At 40.4% G+C, this 13,144-nt stretch overlaps 1 protein-coding gene across 4 annotated transcripts in view; it reads left to right on the top strand.

Moving 5' to 3' along the window:
* Positions 1–3,491: 3,491 nt before the first annotated feature.
* The window catches only part of NCOA5 (nuclear receptor coactivator 5), a 29,177-nt gene continuing 19,524 nt past the window's right edge, over positions 3,492–13,144 (top strand). For all 4 annotated transcript variants that reach the window (XM_008996045.5, XM_078371788.1, XM_002747610.7 and 1 more), the window contains exon 1: positions 3,492–3,637. The gene's annotated coding sequence lies outside the window, so the exon portion shown is untranslated. The remainder of the gene's footprint in view (positions 3,638–13,144) is intronic.

Genomic DNA, 13,144 nt, shown 5'->3' with positions numbered 1-13,144 from the left:
TATTTTCATCTCCCTGAAAGTTCCTTCAAGCTCCTCCCGTCTTAACCTCTATCTTAAATCTTAACCTCCCCAGAGTTAACCTCTATTCTGACTTCTATCACCAAAGTCGTCACTCTTAAATACTAGGCTTCCCCTCTACTGGGTTGTGTCAGATAATATGCAACGTATTTCTGAAAGTGTTTTTGTAAATTCAGGCTGCATCTGAGTGCTGTTGGCGTTTAGAATAGGTCTTTATGCCAGCTCACTCATTACCAATACAAAAGTGAGATTTGGCAGGGTGCAGTGGCTCATGCCTGTGATCCCAACACTTTTGGAGGCCGAGAGGGAGGATGGCTTGAGCCCAGAAATTTGAGACCAGCCTGAGTAACATGGTGAAACCCTGTCTCTACAAAAATTACCCAAAAAAAGCCCAGCATGGTGGCACATGCCTGTAGTCCCAGCTAATCAGGAGGCTGAGGTGGGAGGATCACTTTAGTCCAAAAGGTCAAGGCTTAATCATGCCACTGCACCTACCCTGGACAACAAAGTGAGACTGTCTCAAAAAAAAAAAAAAGAAAGAAAAAAAATCAAAAGTGAAATTTTAAGAGGCTATATTATGCCCTGAATTTGTCAAAATGGAAGGGTTCTACTCAAGATTGCCTTCTGATCCTACTTTCTGATTCTCTTCAGTAATCTTGTCTTAAGAAAGAAAAAAACCTGTGTGTTTTCTTTTTCATAGGCCCTCTGGCTCTCCATCCTGGGATATTCCTGAACCTATTGCTTAGATACTTTTTAATCACCGCTTCATTACCTTAGAAGTGTCTGGCTTCATCCCATAGAGCAGTCTGAAATACTAAGAAAAATACCAGATTAAAATAAAACCAAATTGATGTCTCAAAAAAGTTCCTCCACTATTGAGTATGGTATTGAGTTTACTCTTTCTTTCTTCCTTACTTTTTTTCTTCATTTAACAGGTGTTTGCTGAGCACCAAATGCTGCCCCCTCCAGTTTGCTGTGTGAGTGGAACTGCTCATTGCCCTCTCTTGGCTGTCCTGTAAATCACAAGGCCAAGTTCTCATATGTTCTAGGAAACACACAATCTTTCTTTAGTACTGGGCACACATTAAACTACACCTTTCTCCCCTTATGGCAAGGGGTAACCTACTGTACACCAAATTTTAAGAGCCAGTGAGCTCAAAGATCCATCTGACAGAAATTAGACAGCCTCCATTGTAACAGTCTTACATTTTATCCACTGGTCAAACTTTGGTGCCCATCTGTGAAGGGGTAGAGGCTTTACACCAATCAAGTACCCCCTGACTTAGAAGGGAACTTCTTATCCCAGAAAACAGTATCATGTGTGGTTAAAATAGCATGTTTGGGCATCAGGCCACACAAATTTGAGTCTGGCCATGCCACATACTCTCTGTGGGACCACAAGCAAATTAACTGGCCTCAGTTTTCACATCTGTAAAATAGGAATATAGTAAGTATATTATAGGCCTGTTGTGAGGATTAAATGAGATGATATTTGTAAGGGATTCAGCACATGACAGGCACACAATAGATATTACCTGTTACGTAAAGCTAACATCTAAATGAGAAGTCATCAAGTCCTGAGCACCTGCCTCCATATAAGAATCTTTCTTCATAAAATTAAATTGGTCCTCTATCAAACATACTCATCAAACATTATATATTATCATTTGTTTATTGTTTGTATTACCTAATAGGCCATGAGCTCCCTAAGCACAAGGACTTTATCTACCATACTCTCTACTCTCCACAAAACCAAGTACATAGAAAACACTTACTAAATAAGTCACTGAATACATACATCTTTTGGCTAAAGTTCACTACCCACTTAAGGAACAGCCATTCACCTCTAAACCAACATTTTGCCCTAAGCTTGGTTATCTTAATCATCTAATTAGTATGATTATTTTGTTGTTGTTGTTGTTGCTGCTTAGAGATGGAGTCTCGCTCTGTCACCCAGGTTGGAGTGCAGAGGCTTGATTTGGCTCACTGCAACCTTCCCTTTGTGGGTTCAAGCGATTCTCCTGCCTCAGCCTCCCGAGCAGCTGGGACTACAGGAGCACGCCAAGACGCCCGGCTAATTTTTTTATTTTTAGTAGAGACAGGGTTTCACCATATTGGTCAGGCTGGTCTTGGAACTCCTGACCTCATGATCCGCCCCCCTGGGCCTCCCAAAGTGCTGGGATTACAGGTGTGAGCCACCACGCCCAGCCAATATGATTCTTCTTAAATGTTCATAGTATTAGGATCTATATTGGAGGGAAAGGAATAAGAATGAACATTTGTTGGGTATCCATTATTTGAGACTTTAGGCCTTTACTTCTAATTTCATACAGTCTTATAAAGTGGAATTGGAATAACACACATTGCCTGTGAGTAAACTGAAGTTCCAGTTACACCCACTGAGAATCCCTATTTCTTTTCATCATAGCGTTTATCTCAGTTTGCAGTTACCCACTCAAGTGTGATTATTCGCCTAATGCTATCTTTCACCACATTGTAATCTCCAAGATAGCAGAGAAGTATCTGCATTTGCTCATAACAGTGCCTAACAGTAGCCATATCATAAGTACGGGGCTACATAGTAGGTATGTAATAAACATTCAGTGCATAAATGAGTGAAGGAATGAGCATAGGAGCAAATGTCAAAGAAATCTGGTTTCTTGTAGTTTTTAATTCCACAGGCACCATTTTTTCCTAGCAGGCAATATTCACAAGGAGAAAAACTAGACCCCTTGGAGCCTGAGGCGTTTCCAACACTAATAAAAGAGTACCTGATTCATATAGCTATGGCTGTGATTAACAGAGTGCATCTACTATTGTGTGAGCAAATCCCATTCCCTGTGACAAATATATTCTATACATGAAATGAACAATACCACATTTTACAGGCTTCACGGTCAACAGTTACATTCTGGGAAATTTTTGACGTTGAATGAATATTCCAAGAATAAATAACTCAAGAAGAAACTATATCTCCAGAAGACTTTTGCCGCTTGTCAGTGAAACTAATAGAGTACAGAGCCTATTTAAATGTAAATTTAAATAAAACATTTTCTCCACCTTTCTGCTCTCTTTGTTCCTTGCGATCTGGAGGTTACAGGATCATATGTATATTCTCCAATACACGCGCGTATAGGTAATTGGGGTTTTTGTTTTCAGTTTTATGCAAGACTAAATCAAGGTATTTGGGGATTTGAATGTTCTATTCCCACAGTTAAGGAAGAGGGAATGTGCTCTGAAAACAGAAGGAAAGTACTCCGGGGCGGGGACTGTAGGAATACCGTGGGGCCAATTCTCAGCCTAGGACGCTGTTGCTAGGCAACCTCTTGCGTTTTCAACCGCCGCCGGAGAGCCACTTCTCGGCCTTCATTGCCAAGGAGATCAACGCTCCAACTCAGCCCTGCCGTAAACCCGTGCGCTCTTGCGACAGTGCCGCGCCTGCCGCTGCGTGCGCGCCCTCTGCCCCCATCTCCACTCTCCACCCGGCCGCCATTGCCTCGTGCCCGCGCCGGTCGGTTGGTGGCGCCTTTGTCCTACGGCGGGCAGGTGGGCAGACGAGGAGGCGGCAGCGGTGGGCCTGAGGCGAAGGAGCGGCTGGGAGCCCGCCGCGCTGGTAGCGGTGAGTGCCGGGAAGCGGTGGCCGTCAGCCGAGGCGTCGGGCTGACGGGCAGGAGGTTATTTGGGGGGGTTGCGTGGCCGGACGGTGAGGCTGAGGCGGGAAGGCCCACTCGACGCGCGGCCACGGCCTCAGCTCCTCTCCGGGTGCGCGCGGGGCTGCGCATGCCCGGTGCTGGGCGCGGCCGCCTCCGGTTCCCGTCAGGCCCAGGCCCGGCCAGCGGCGGCGGCCTGTGGTCCTCTGCGGCGGACGCAAATGGGCGGTGTCGCACCGCAGCCGCCTGTTTGAGCACGAACGGTCACTAGGAATCCTCAAGGTTTCTCTGTTTGGTTGAGCCGCACACCCCACACCCCCTTGTCGAATCGGTGGAGTCGCTCGCCCGCGGTTCCTCAACGAGTCAGTGGCGCAGTCGGGATTCGAACCCGGGTGAAGGCGACCCGTGGCATCGGGTGTTCTTCGGGTGTGCAACGCCGAGCGGTGTACGGAGCGCTGTTCCCCGCCACCGCCTCGCCCCCCCTGACCACATCTTGGGGGTGTCTCCTTGTCATGTGACACCCCACGCGTTTTATAGGCGCGGACCCCAGGCGCAGAGAACTGGGAGAGGAACTGTGCCTGGGGTTACCACATAGCTCAGCGCCAGCGCCCGATTCGGCCGGCTTTCCGGGCTCCCGGCGTTTCTAAGGACGGCGTTGCCCACATTTCAGCCTCGCGTTGCATCTTTATGTCCGTGGACCATCTGTACTGCTATTTATCAAATGTTACTTTTTTTTTTTTTTTATTTAAACTGACACTTTTTTTCTCCTTAAATATATTTAAGGCGGCAACTTAATCACAAACCGGGTACTGGAAAGCCAGTTATTCTTTTAATGCTTATAAAAAAATAAATATTTGTCTGTTAAAATAAACGGTGTGTCCTTGTTCCTCCTGAAATTACTCTGCGTTCCACACTTTGGGAAACGCTGCTCTAGGAGTATGGGATTAATTGTGGTTCTTCTGGCTTGCACCCTGTTTCCCTGAGCATAACAGATTCTGTGAAATGCCCTAGGATCTTAGGGGATAATGACATAACAGCTTTCTTGTTGTAAACTCTTGTCATTGCTGACTTAAAAGTGTTAGTCCCAGGGAACTGCAAGAACTATCCGCTCAAGTGCACCGGGTGTGCCTCCGTTGTGATGTCGTAACCCCCTGATGGCTCATAAAAAGATGTTTCTACAAATGCTGGGGAAGCTTTTGTAAGTTTTGACAACTCTTAATTTAATGTTTTCTCTATGAGTCAGTCTGGGTGTGAAAACTAACTTTGTGTCGACTTTTTGGAACCAGTAAAGCCCATGCTTTGCATTGTGGATATTAGAAATCACTTGGCTGTTTGTTAACATCCATTTCTTCCTTTATTCTGATTTCTTTGCTTTTCCTTTAGCTCATCTGTCTCTCTTCGAATGGCCTTTGAAACCTGACACTTCTCTTAACCTAAACTTAGAATCACTGATTTTCCTTGTAGAATATACTTACTAGAGAATCCATGTTGCAAGGTTCATTGGAAGGTATTTTTCTAGATTCTGTATGCTCAATGTTGAATGCCTGTGAACACCGCACGTTTAAAGGAGGCATTGACAGATTAACTTATTTGTAAGTTAATAGTGTGTTCATAAGATCGGTTTATGTGAATAAGAGCAGATTTAATTTAATTCATTGAAAGGAAAGTCGGATAAATTGGTTCAGGCTTATTCAAGTTTTATTCCCCTCCTCTCAAAGGCTGCAGAAAAAAATCCCCCTGCTAAAAACATATTTGTTTGGGGTTACCTTGGTATGATCACGATGTAGAATTTACATAAGGCTAAGGTCATTTTCTTCACATTTCTGAGAATTTGATTTAACTGCGGCATCCGTTTCAGAATTTCAGCAAATGGAATCTCATCTACCAGTGCTTGAGAGCTAAGAAGAAACAACCTTTTTTTTTTTTTTTTTTAAGACAGAGTTTCGGAATTTCGCTCTTGTCACCCAGGCTGGAGAGCAATGGCGTGATCTTGGCTCACCACAACCTCCGCCTCCCAGGTTCATTTGATTCTCCTGCCTCAGCCTCCCGAGTAGGTGGGATCACAGGCATGCACCACGATGCCCAGCTAATTGTGTGTTTTTAGTAGAGAGTCAGGGGAGGGTTTCCCCTTGTTAGTCAGGCTGGTCTCGAACTCCTGACCTCAGGTGATTCGCCTGCTTCCGCCTCCCGAGGTGCTGGGATTATAGGTGGAACTACCACGCCTGGCCAGAATAAACAACTTTTGGATAGACTCTTTAGAAGTCTGATGAGAAAATATTTAATGGTTTGAAACTTCATTGCAAGCAGTCCATGTTTATGACCTGCAGATGGCAGTGCCTTTGTGTAATGTTTTACTACTATGAGAATTAATGACATTTAGTTGTGCTTTTAAGAGTGGAAAATCTTCACAGGAAATATATTAAAGTTTTTATTCCCTTCAGTTTACATTGTTCCCTTGTTTTTGACTACCCACATGAAGAATGAAACTTCTATTCCTAAAGTCACTGTTACTCTTAGTAATGGTAAATACTAACTTATTTCTCCTGCCAGTCATCTTATGAGCTAAGATCGTGAGTCGCTGCAACCTCTACCTTCCGGGTTCAAGCAATTCTGCCTCAGTCTCCCAAGTAGCTGGGATGACAGGCACCCACCACCACATCTGACTAATTTTTGTATTTTTAGTAGAGATGGGGTTTCACCATGTTGGCCAGGCTGGTCTCCAACTCCTGACCTCAGGTGATCCATCCGCCTCGGCCTCTCAAAGTGCTGGAATTACAGGCATGAGCTACCACACCTGGCCCTTCACTGCCTTTTAAGAAACTGCTTTTTAAATGGTGGTTTTGTTACTACCGGATATTAATATTTATAGGGATGGTCATCGTCATTTTTTATCCTTCACTTAAGAGATAATGGGTCAACTAGACCAATTTTATATTAAGGAAATAATGTACCTCATAAGAATCAGAACTTTTCCAGATAGCCTGTGTAAAGACCAGACAACTTTAGGCAAGGATCAGGGCAGCTTTAGTTGCCTTTAAAAAAAGAGTGTCTTGTCTTATACCTTTAGTTCTATAAAGTGTCTTAAGGCTGGGTATGTGGCTCATACTATAACCCCAACATTTGGGGAGGCTGAAGTGGGAAGATCTCTTTTGATAGAAGTTTGAGACCAACCTGTGTGCAACATAGTGAGACCCTGTCTCTACCAAAAAAAAAAACAAAAAAAAAAAAAACCAGCCAGATGTGGTGGTGCATGAACCTGTAGTCCTAACTACTTGGGAGCTCTTTATTGAAAATAAAATCATGGTTTTTTCCATTTTTTTTTCTCCCGTGTCAAATCAATGGTCTTTGAGGAAGGTTACTATAATGGGCAATATTTTGAATGTCTTACATTTAAATACTCCCTCACCTCATTTTGGGATATACATAAAGTTTCATTAATTTGGCTTCATTGAGACCTTGTGGTAGTACAGTTTATAGCCCCCTAATAGACCTTCTTGCTTTGAGCTTCCTTTTCCATAGTAAAATGTTTTGCTGTCTGGATCTGGTCTAACTCTGGCTTCATGTCTTTCTTCTCTTTTCTTCCTCCTATCCCCAGGTTCGCAACACTAGACTTCCTGTAGTTTTTGTAATTTGATGTGTCCTTCACACCATTCCTTTACCTTTGTATGTGCTGCTGGGATGACTTTTCTTTTTCTGGTAAACTCCCACTCATTCCCCAGGACCCAGTTTAAATGTTATTTTTTAGCCTTCCCTGCCTACTCCCCCTCCCATTCACCCCCACCCGCTTCATACACACGTTCTTCCCAGTCTCCTCTCTGCTTTGCTCCTCTTGCCTGCCACACACATACACAAAATTAGGACTCCATTATCTCTGCCATAATCCCACTTTAGATTATATTGTAATTATCTGTGTACTTGTGCCTCTCCTTTATTAAACAGTGAACTCCAGGCCAGGCATGGTGGCACACTTTGGGAGGCTGAGGTGGGAGGATCACTTGAGCCCAGTAGTTTAAGACCAGCCTGGGCACATAGGGAGACTTATCTCTTAAAAAAAAAAAAAAAAAAAAAATCAGCTGGATATGGTGGTGCATACCTGTTGTCCCAGCTACTCAGGAAGCTAAGGCAGGGAGATCACTTGAGTTTAGGAGTTTGAGACTGCAAGGAGCTATAATTGAGCCACTGCACTCCAGCCTGGACAGCAGAGCTGAGAGCCAGTCCTTTTAGAAAATGAACTTCGTTAAGGCAAGGACTTTAGCCTTGTCATTTTCACATGTGTAAGGCCTGGGGCATGTGTGAAACATAGTAGGCATTTGACATTATGAATCAGTGAAGCATTCACTGTATTAATTATAAGCTATCCTTTTTAGATTCATTGCTTGTTCTCTACTTGTACAGTTTAGTTGAAAAATTGCTAGTCTTAAATAAATCTGTATTTTAAAATTTTTGCAGCTCAGACTCTTTTTTTAGTAGTTTAGATTAGCTCAACCTTTGCAAATCCAAAATAGTTTTATCTCAGCTGATTTTTCTCCTTGAGTCAACATAGCTAACACAGGCAGAATATCCATTTTGTCAGAAAGGAAATACAGATTCAGAGAAATCAAATGACTTGAGTACATTTCCCAAAGTAGGACCGCAGCTCAGATTTGCTATCCCCAGCCAAGTGCTCATTTCTTAAAAGAATAAGAAGGGTAGGAAATTAAATGTTGATACTTTTTGTCTGAAGAATAGTAGTGAATGTTGCTAGCAAACCCCAGAAACATGGTAGTTTGGGGTAATAGAAGCTGAAGTGGTCATTGAATAAATAGGTCCTACCCTATTGGGCATCTCTGGGGCATTTAAGCAATGGAGTGTCTAGCATAGACTGGACCTTTTCCAGGTTCCATCAGTGTTGTGATCAGGGAGTCCTAGCAAGAATATTCTAAATGGAAAGCGTATCTTTCCACTCCCTGTTGGAGGCGGCATAGCATAGTGTTTAAGTACTCTGGTATGAGAAAGACCTGGGTCTGAGTCTCAGCTCTGCGTCCTGATGATTGTGTGGCCTGTCACTTAATTTCTCTAAACTTCCAATTTTCTCATTTGTAAAGTAGAAATTGTAGTACTTGACTGCAAGAGTTGTAAAAGGATTGAATGAAATATTGCACATAATATTCTTAGTACACAGGCTCAGGGACAAAGTAAGCGTTCTGTAAGTATAAACTATTGTTTCCCTATTTCTGTTCCCAGGAACAATATTCTAATACAGTTAAAGATGTAATAATTATTTTAATTAGAGAATAAAGGAAATAATTAAATGTGAGGGAAATTATAGTATTCAAAGTGAGCTTCAAGGGTTGATTTAGAAAGAGCAAGCATAGCATTCTCTTATCCTTGACTTGTTACAATATAACTCATTACAATATCCCTGATGTTGCAATATATTATCAAAGTTGTCTTCATAGATGTAGTTTAGTGAGGAATCTTGTCATTTCCCCTACCAATTTGGGGGATTTAATGTGTGATATTCGCTGTCTTGTCAGTATGGTTTTCCAAGTGGCAATATCTTTATCAGCATGTAATTCCACTTTAGTAATTCCTGATTGTTAGCTGGTTTTCAACTAAGCCTTTTAGGGAGTTTTATGTCATTTGCAGTCAGTTAGTAAAACAGTATAGGCTTCAGGGTTCTTTCAACAGCTAATGGTGGTGCTGTCACTAAGCATTGTGGTTCATGTGGCTGTCAAAAGACAAAATTACAACACACTTAGTTTAAAGATCTTAATTGGCTTTTATTTGTAACTCTAGAATCAAGCAACACCTCATTCTATAAAATAGAACAAGTGTTCCGATGAGATGAGCAGAGGAGTTTGGCTTTATAAACAGAAAAGGGGGCTAAGGAAAGCAGAGACAAGGAACAGAAAGTGGATTGGTCATTTCAAAGTTACCTTCTTGTGAAGCATAAAGCAGTGCAGACTTCCTTATCATGCTGACTGAAACTGGCCTGTTTGTGTTGACTTGGGTTCTTTATCTCCTGATTTTGCAGAACGTCAGATAAAGAGCTTTGTCTTGGCTTGGTAGTGTGGAACTTCATCATGAGTTTGGTTTGGCCTGTTGGGCCTAGTTCAGGAGTTCAGTCCAAAGAGGGCCTCCTGTAAATTTTGTTTAGCACTGCTCTTGTTATTCCTAGTCCTCATTGTTTTCTGTGGCTGTAGCTTGTGAACTATAAAACTTGGTTTTAAGGTGAAAAGAGTTGTTTTATAATGATCCAATTAAAAAGTAGGTAGAACAAAGTAGTTCTTGGTACCATGAATGAAAGAAACATGCATTTTTGTTTATAGCATTATCCAAGGACCATGGTGTGAGCCCTGTCTGGCATATGAGTCTAAAATAAAATTGTAGATTAGATATTGTGTACTTGTTTGGGAGTTCTTCACCCCATTCTTTTGTAGTTTACAATGGTTCTGCCATTTGCAGCATGTCTTCTAGATTATTTTCCAGTTTTTTCCCTTGTATGTAAAGCTCTTTTTCTTGTCTAAAAATTCTTAACTGAGAAGTGCTTTTAACTGTTTTCAGACCACCACTTGGAAACTATAAATATTCAGGCCGAGATTAAGCACTTCATGGTGATTATGATGATTTTGAATGGCATTCACATTGCTAATATAATTAACAAAGTATGGAAGTATCGCCCAAACTGAAGTGGAGAAGACACTGAGAGAGGACTTTTAGTCTAAAGGGCAGTTGGCCAGACTAAGTACAGCAGAAGGGGAAAGAAGTACCATTTCTTCCCTTTTCTATACAGAGGAGACATTATACCTCTCCTTGGAAAGAGATTCCCAAGTTGCCACTGCCCTCTTGTTGATTCATTTCTCCAATCATAGTTCCCCATCTAATGTCAGAAAGATCACCCAATTGTCTTTCTACCTTTTTTCCCTTCTTTATAGTAACAACATTTCTATTTCCTTGATGTTGATTATATCTCTCTGTAAGGATTTAGGAGAAAATAATCTGATTAATTAATACAAAATAAGACTAGATTAGATTAGATATTGTGTCTTTGGGAATTCTTCACCACGTTCTTTTGTGGTTTAAAACGGTTCTGCTCATTTCCTACATGTTTTCTGGATTATTTTCTGGTATCTTCCTTTTATATAAAGCCCTGAGTTGGTGCTTTAGCAGTCCCGGTATTTGCATTTTCAAAGAAAAACTTGTTTGAATAAACCCCCTGCCTCCAATTGACAGGTTTTCAAATTCTGTGACAAAAAATTTGGATGAGGCAAGCTTTTCTTGACTCCTTAAATCTTTGTTCTACCTGATTAGCTCCCTGAAATTATTTATTCTTCTGTATTTCTGAACTCATGGATTTTTCCATGAGTTCTGTGTGCACACGTGTTAGGGTTTTTGGGGTGTGTGGGGATTGACAGTAATGTTGGTGATTGTGTTTTTACAACTCTCACTGAAAACTCCCCAGCCCTACCCTAATCTGAGCAATTCTATTAGATAGAAAAAAAAAAATTCCAGGTCTCATTTTCTCCATACATCAGCCAAGATGGAAGTTTAAGCAACTCTTAAATAGCGATGAATAAACAAACGTTTGACATACCACATTGAAAATTTACTAACCCCTAAAATAAGACATTGATCTGAGAATTCTTGTTTTTGCAGAAGAAACATCACACGCCATCCAAATATAAATGCTTTGGACTGCCCAATGAAAACAGATACTAGGAGGCAAATTACAATCAGAATGCTTTAAAGATGTAATCTTGAATGTTCTTTAACTTTTCAAGTAATTACAAAAAGATTTCACCAGCTTCAAAGTAAAATATGTATGTCCTTCATTCTAAACTAGAACAGGTCCTAAAGATAAAATATACATGACCATGTGATTTCCCCAGTCCTGTAGGGGAAACTCACAAAACTGGCTATAATTACACAATGTAATATTCTTTTTTGTATGTAGACAGCAAATTATTGGTAATAGAAACTTGCCAATTAAAGTAATACTATATGTGTTGTACTCTCACCTGAATGTTTGCTGGGTCTAGTCAAGTGTTTAGATGTGAGTTTTCTTTATTCACAAGGCCATTTAATAATACATGAACTCCTGCTGAAGTTGTTATATATATATATTTTAATCTTAATACACAACCAGTGTATTCCAGAGACACCTTGAAAACTACTTAAATACTCAAAGATACTATATTTCTCTCTGAATCATAGCCAACCTATAATTAGAAAGTGGTACAAAGTAAGTTAACAGATTCAGTAAGTCCTAAACCTGAACTAGTATTCTTCACAATTATGTATAATAGAACTAGGTATTTCCTATAAGGCCTGTCATTATATAATTTGTAATTTAGACCATTATCAACTTTAAGAGTTGTCATTTGTGACTGTACTTTGTGCTAGTACATGCAAAAGCTATGGTCAAATATTACTGACCAAGTCTTATATAGAAAATCTTTTCAGGTTTTTTTAAAATAGAAGGATTATATCTTGTGTCTGCTTAGTTGAAAAGCTAAGAAGCAATGTAAGGTATGCTTCTCTATTTAGCTTTATATTATCTTCAGTTTTGTCAGAAGCCATTCTAGACAAAACAGAGACTTCTGATTTAAAATGGAATTAAAGACTACCCTCATTTGAACAGGAACTCAAAAGTTAGCAACATAGCAGCGTAAAATCTGTACCAGACCTCTAAGTTTCTTTTATTGCTGTGGTCTTCCATGTGATAGTAATCTGGTTGGGATTTTTAAAATACGTAATTATTATTTTAAAGCACTCGAATTATGTGAGTACTGCATAATAACATTTGATGTCATTAGATACACTTAATTGCTTAATATGGAAAAAGGGGAATAACCTATATTGTAGCAGAAAGCAGTTCTATTTCTTCCTCTGAAGTGTGAAATTTGTAATGTATTTATTTAGCTTTAAGTCATATAAACATTGTTAGGTATTCTTTTGGGGCATAGATTTCTTAATATGTGGTGTTTTTATTCACTTTCATTTTTGTAAAGCAGGTATGTTTTGTTTTTAGCAAAGCAGGCTTTAACTATACACATTTGCTTTGCTTTAAGCTTATGTGATTCCCCTTTTCTCCCATACCTAGTTTTATATGCCAGCCTTCTCTCATGAAAATACCTTCTGAGAAGTATTGTATTACCTAACTCTGCTATACCAAATGCCAATCCTTATTCTTGGTTATCCGTCTGTGAAGGTTGTAGATGTTAACAGGTCGTCTTATTTGTTTATTTAAAAAAAATTAATTTTCTGCATGTTATTCTGGAAGATTCTATCCAATAGAAATCAACACTTATCAGGAGGCCCTACTTCATGGGATATTGGAAGTTTTAGGACAATGAAATCCAGCTCTTGCTTCTTAGTAACATAAAATAGAATTATTTGCCTTTGCTCTTTTGTTTTTTAAACTCTCCTTACCTTCCCTCGACTTTCTTCGTCACAAAAAGAATCTTACAGCTGCTTTCCAAGAGGTTAGAAAA

Source organism: Callithrix jacchus, chromosome 5 (genome assembly GCF_049354715.1).
Source record: "Callithrix jacchus isolate 240 chromosome 5, calJac240_pri, whole genome shotgun sequence".
In the NCBI taxonomy this organism is placed as follows: Eukaryota; Metazoa; Chordata; class Mammalia; order Primates; family Cebidae; genus Callithrix; species Callithrix jacchus.
This window is presented reverse-complemented; position numbering and strand designations above follow the sequence as displayed.